General features: G+C 40.9%; 1 non-coding gene across 1 annotated transcript; it reads left to right on the top strand.

Moving 5' to 3' along the window:
* The first annotated feature begins 5,190 nt into the window (after positions 1–5,190).
* On the top strand, positions 5,191–5,298 carry LOC148549223 (small nucleolar RNA R71). The gene has a single exon (XR_015897031.1). It is a non-coding gene; the product is annotated as a small nucleolar RNA R71 (small nucleolar RNA).
* Positions 5,299–5,548: the final 250 nt, after the last annotated feature.

A 5,548-nucleotide genomic window follows, 5' to 3' on the forward strand; every position in this document is an offset into this window, starting at 1 on the left:
TTTCCAACGCAATTGAAAGCGCGCCATTTTGAGTTTTGTAGCTCCAGAAAATCTACTTTGAGTGCAGGGAGGTCAGAATCCAGTAGCATCAGCATTCCTTCTTCTACCTCTGAATCTGATTTTTGCTCAAGTCCCTCAATTTCAGCCAGAAAATACCTGAAATCACAGAAAAACACACAAACTCATAGTAAAGTCCAGAAATGTAAATTTAACATAAAAACTAATAAAAACATCCCTAAAAGTAACTAGATCCTACTAAAAACATACTAAAAATAATGCCAAAAAGCGTATAAATTATCCACTCATCACAACACCAAACTTAAATTGTTGCTTGTCCCCAAGCAACTAAAAATCTAATAGGATAAAAAGAAGAGAATATACTATAAATTACAAAATATCAATGAAACATAGCTCCAATCAGATGAGCGGGACTTGTAGCTTTTTGCCTCTTGAATAGTTTTGGCATCTCACTTTATCCATTGAGGTTCAGAATGATTGGCATCTATAGGAACTCAGAGTTCAGATAGTGTTATTGATTCTCCTAGTTCAGTATGTTGATTCTTGAACACAGCTACTTTATGAGTCTTGGCCGTGGCCCTAAGCACTTTGTTTTCCAGTATTACCACCGGATACATAAATGCCACAGACACATAATTGGGTGAATCTTTTCAGATTGTGACTTAGCTTTGCTAAAGTCCCCAATTAGAGGTGTTCAGGGTTCTTAAGCACACTCTTCTTTTGCTTTGGACCTTGACTTTAACCGTTCAGTCTCAAGGTTTCACTTGACACCTTCACGCCACAAGCACATGGTTAGGGACAGCTTGGTTTAGCCGCTTAGGCCGGGATTTTATTCCTTTAGGCCCTCCTATCCACTGATGCTCAAAGCCTTGGGATCCTTTTTATTTACCCTTACCTTTTGGTTTTAAGGGTTATTGGCTTTTTGCTCTTGCCTTTTGGTTTTAAGAGCTTTTGGCTTTTTCTGCTTACTTTTTCTTTTTCTATTTTTTTTCTTTTTTTTTTCTGCAAGCTTTTGTATTCACTGCTTTTTCTTGCTTCAAGAATCATTTTTATGATTTTTCAGATTATCAAATAATATGTCTCCTGTTCATCATTCTTTCAAGAGCCAACATATTTAACATTCTAAAACATCAACTTCAAAAGACATATGCACTGTTCAAGCATTCATTCAGAAAACAAAAAGTATTGTCTCCACATCAAAATAATTAAACTAAGTTCAAGGATAAATTTGAAACTCATGTACTTCGTGTTCTTTTGTAATTAAAACATTTTTCCATTTAAGAGAGGTGATGGATTCATATTCACTACTTTAAGGCATAGACACTTAGACACTAATGATCATGTAATAAAGTCACAAACATAGATAAACATTTAACATAAGAAAACGAAAAACAGAAAGTTTAAGAACAAGGAATGAGTCCACCTTAGTGATGGTGGCGTTTTCTCCTTGAGGAACCAATGATGTCCTTGAGCTCTTCTATGTCTCTTCCTTGTCTTTGTTGCTCCTCCCTCATAGCCCTTTGATCTTCTCTAATTTCATGGAGGATGATGGAGTGCTCTTAATGTTCCACCCTTAGTTGTCCCATGTTGGAACTTAGTTCTCCTAGGGAGGTGTTGATTTGCTCCTAAAAATTCTGTGGAGGAAAGTGCATCCCTTGAAGTATCTCAGGGATTTCTTGATGATGAGCTTCCTCACGTGTTTCTTGAGCTCCATGAGTGGGCTCTCTTGTTTGCTCCATCCTTTTCTTAGTGATGGGCTTCTCTTCCTCAATGGGAATGTCTCCTTCTATGAAAGTTCTAGCTGAGTAACATAGATGGCAAATAAGATGAGGGAAAGCTAGCCTTGCCAAGGGGGAGGGCTTTTCGGCTATTTTGTAGAGTTCAAGGGAGATGACTTCATGAACTTCTACTTCCTCGCCAACCATGATGCTATGAATCATGATGGCTCGATCCACAGTAACTTCAGATCGGTTGCTAGTGGGAATGATGGAGCGTTGGATGAACTCCAACCATCCTCTAGCCATAGGCTTGAGGTCCAGTCTTCTAAGTTGAACCGGTTTGCCTTTTGAGTCAATTTTCTATTGAGCTCCTTCCACACATATGTTCATGAGGACTTGGTCCAACCTTTGATCAAAGTTGACTCTTCTAGTGTAGGGGCGTGCATCTCCTTGCATCATAGGCAAGTTAAACGCCAACCTCACATTTTCCGGACTAAAATCTAAGTATTTCCTCCGAACCACGGTGAGATAATTCTTTGGGTTCGGGTTCTTACTTTGATCATGGTTCCTAGTGATCCATGCATTAGCATAGAACTCTTGAACCATTAGAATTCCGACTTGTTGGATTGGTTTTGTTAGAACTTCCCAACCTCTTCTTTGGATTTCATGTCGGATTTCTGGATACTCGTTTTTCTTGAGTTTGAAAGGGACCTCGGGGATCACCTTCTTCTTGGCCACAACATCATAGAAGTGGTCTTGATGGGCTTTGGAGATGAATCTTTCCATCTCCCATGACTCGGAGGTGGAAGCTTTTGTCTTTCCTTTCCCTTTTCTAGAGAATTCTCCGGTCTTAGGTGCCATGGTAATGGAAAAACAAAAAGCTTTATGCTTTTACCACACCAAACTTAGAATATTGCTCGCCCTCGAGCAAGAAAAAAAAGAATAGATGAAGAAGAAGAAGAAGTGGAGGAGAGGGAGAGAGATGTGTTTCGGCCAAGAAGAGGAGGAGGGGGTTGTGTTGTGTGAAATTGAAGAAGAATGGAGGGGTTTATATAGTGAAGGGAGAGGGGTTAGGTTCGGCCATTTAGGGTGGGTTTGGGTGGGAAAGTGATTTTGAATTTTGAAGGTAGGTGGGGTATATGAAGTAGGTTTATGGGGAAGAGTGGGTGGATGTGAGTGGTGAATAGGTGGGGATCCTGTTGGGTCCACAGATGCTGAGATGATCCTGTGGGGTCCATAGATCCTGAGGTGTCAAGAAATTGCATCCCTGCACCAATTAGGCATGTAAAATGCCTTTGCATGCAATTCTAGCGTGTAAACGCCGAATTGATGCTTGTTCTGGGCGTTCAGCGCCCAGATGCAGCATGTTTCTGGCGTTGAACGCCAGTTCTATGCTTGTTTCTGGCGTTCAGCGCCAGCTTTCCTCAGTGTGCATTCCTGGCGTCTGAACGCCAGGATGCTGCTTGTTTTGGGAGTTCAACGCCAGATCCATGCTCTGTTCTGGCGTTGAACGCCAGCCAGATGCTCCTTACTGGCGTTTAAACGCCAGTAAGTCCTTCCTCCAGGGTGTGATTTTTCTTCTGCTATTTTTGATTCAGTTTTTGATTTTTCTATTTATTTTGTGACTCCACATGATCATGAACCTAATAAAACATGAAAGAACAACAAAAATAAAAATAAAATTAGATAAATAAAAATTGGGTTGCCTCCCAACAAGCACTTCTTTAATGTCAATAGCTTGACAGTGGGCTCTCATGGAGCCACACAGGTGATCAGGTCAATTTTGTAGACTCCCAACACCAAACTTAGAGTTTAGATATGGGAGTTCAACACCAAACTTAGAGTTTGGTTGTGATCTCCCAACACCAAACTTAGAGTTTGACTGTGGGGGCTCTGGTTGACTCTATTTTGAGAGAAGCTTACTGTTTCTCTTTTCCATGTTTACAGAAGGATGTCCTTGAGTTTTAAACTCAAGGGAGTCCTCATTCAATTGAAGGACTAGTTCACCTCTGTTAACATCAATCACAGCTCTTGCTGTGGCTAGGAAGGGTCTTCCAAGGATGATGGATTCATCCTCATCCTTTCTAGTATCTAGGATTATGAAATTAGCAGGGATGTAAAGGCCTTCAACCTTTACTAATATGTCCTCTACTTGTCCATAAGCCTGTTTTCTGGAATTGTCTGCCATCTCTAATGAGATTTTAGTAGCTTGTACCTCAAAGATTCCCAGTTTCTCCATTACAGAAAGTGGCATGAGGTTTATTCCTGACCCAAGGTCACATAGAGCCTTCTCAAAGGTCATGGTGCCTATGGTACAAGGTATTAGGAACTTTCCAGGATCCTGTTTCTTCTGAGGCAACCTCAGTTGATCCAATGCATTCAGTTCATTGGTGAACAGGGGAGGTTCATCTTCCCAAGTCTCTTTACCAAATAAATTGGCATTCAGCTTCATGATTGCACCAAGGAACTTGGCAACTTGCTCTTCAGTAACATCCTCATTCTCTTCTGAAGAGGAATACTCATCAGAGCTCATGAAGGGCATAAGGAGGTTCAATGGAATCTCTATGGTCTCTAGATGAGCCTCAGAGTCCTTTGGTTCCTCAGAGGGAAACTCCTTATTGATCACTGGATGTCCCAGGAGGTCTTCCTCCTTGGGATTCACGTCCTCCCCTTCCTCCTTGGATTTGGCCATGATGGTTATATCAATGGCCTTGCACTCTCCTTTTGGATTTTCTTCTGTATTGCTTGGGAGAGCACTAGGAGGGGTTTCAGTGATCTTCTTACTCAGCTGGCCCACTTGTGCCTCCAAATTTCTAATGGAGGACCTTATTTCATTCATGAAACTCAGAGTGGCCTTACATAGATCAGAGACTAAGTTTGCTAAATTAGAGGTATTTTGTTCAGAGTTCTCTGTCTGTTGCTGAGTGGATGATGGAAAAGACTTGCTATTGCTAAACCTGTTTCTTCCACCATTATTAAAGCCTTGTTGAGGCTTTTGTTGATCCTTCCATGAGAAATTTGGGTGATTTCTCCATGAAGGGTTATAGGTATTTTCATAAGGTTCACCCATATAATTTACCTCTGCTATTGCAGGGTTCTCAGGATCATAAGCTTCTTCTTCAGAAGATGCCTCTTGAGTACTGTTGAATGCAGCTTGCATTCCATTCAAACTCTGAGAAATCATATTGACTTGCTGAGTCAATATTTTATTCTGAGCCAATATGGCATTCAGAGTATCAATTTCAAGAATTCCCTTCTTCTGAGGCGTCTCATTACTCACAGGATTCCTCTCAGAAGTGTACATGAACTGGTTATTAGCAACCATGTCAATGAGTTCTTGAGCTTCTGCAGGCGTTTTCTTTAGGTAAATGGATCCACCTGCAGAAGTATCCAATGACGTCTTAGCTAATTCAGACAGACCATCATAGAATATATCCAGGATGGTCCATTCTGAAAGCATGTCAGAAGGATACTTTTTGGTCAGTTCCTTGTATCTCTCCCAAGCTTCATAGAGGGATTCACCTTCTTTCTGTCTGAAGGTTTGAACATCCACTCTAAGCTTACTCAGCTTTTGAGGAGGAAAGAACTTGGCTAAGAAAGCCTTGACCAGCTTATCCCAAGAGTTCAGGCTATCCTTAGGTTGAGAGTCCAACCATATTCTAGCTCTGTCTCTTACAGCAAACAGAAAAAGCATGAGCCTGTAGACTTCAGAATCTACTCCATTAGTCTTAACAGTATCACAGATCTGCAAGAATTCAGTTAAGAACTAAAAAGGATCTTCAGATGGAAGTCCATAAAACTTGCAGTTTTGC

Source organism: Arachis ipaensis, chromosome B8 (assembly GCF_059453495.1).
Source record: "Arachis ipaensis isolate K30076 ecotype BB chromosome B8, ASM5945349v1, whole genome shotgun sequence".
Lineage (NCBI taxonomy): Eukaryota > Viridiplantae > Streptophyta > Magnoliopsida > Fabales > Fabaceae > Arachis > Arachis ipaensis.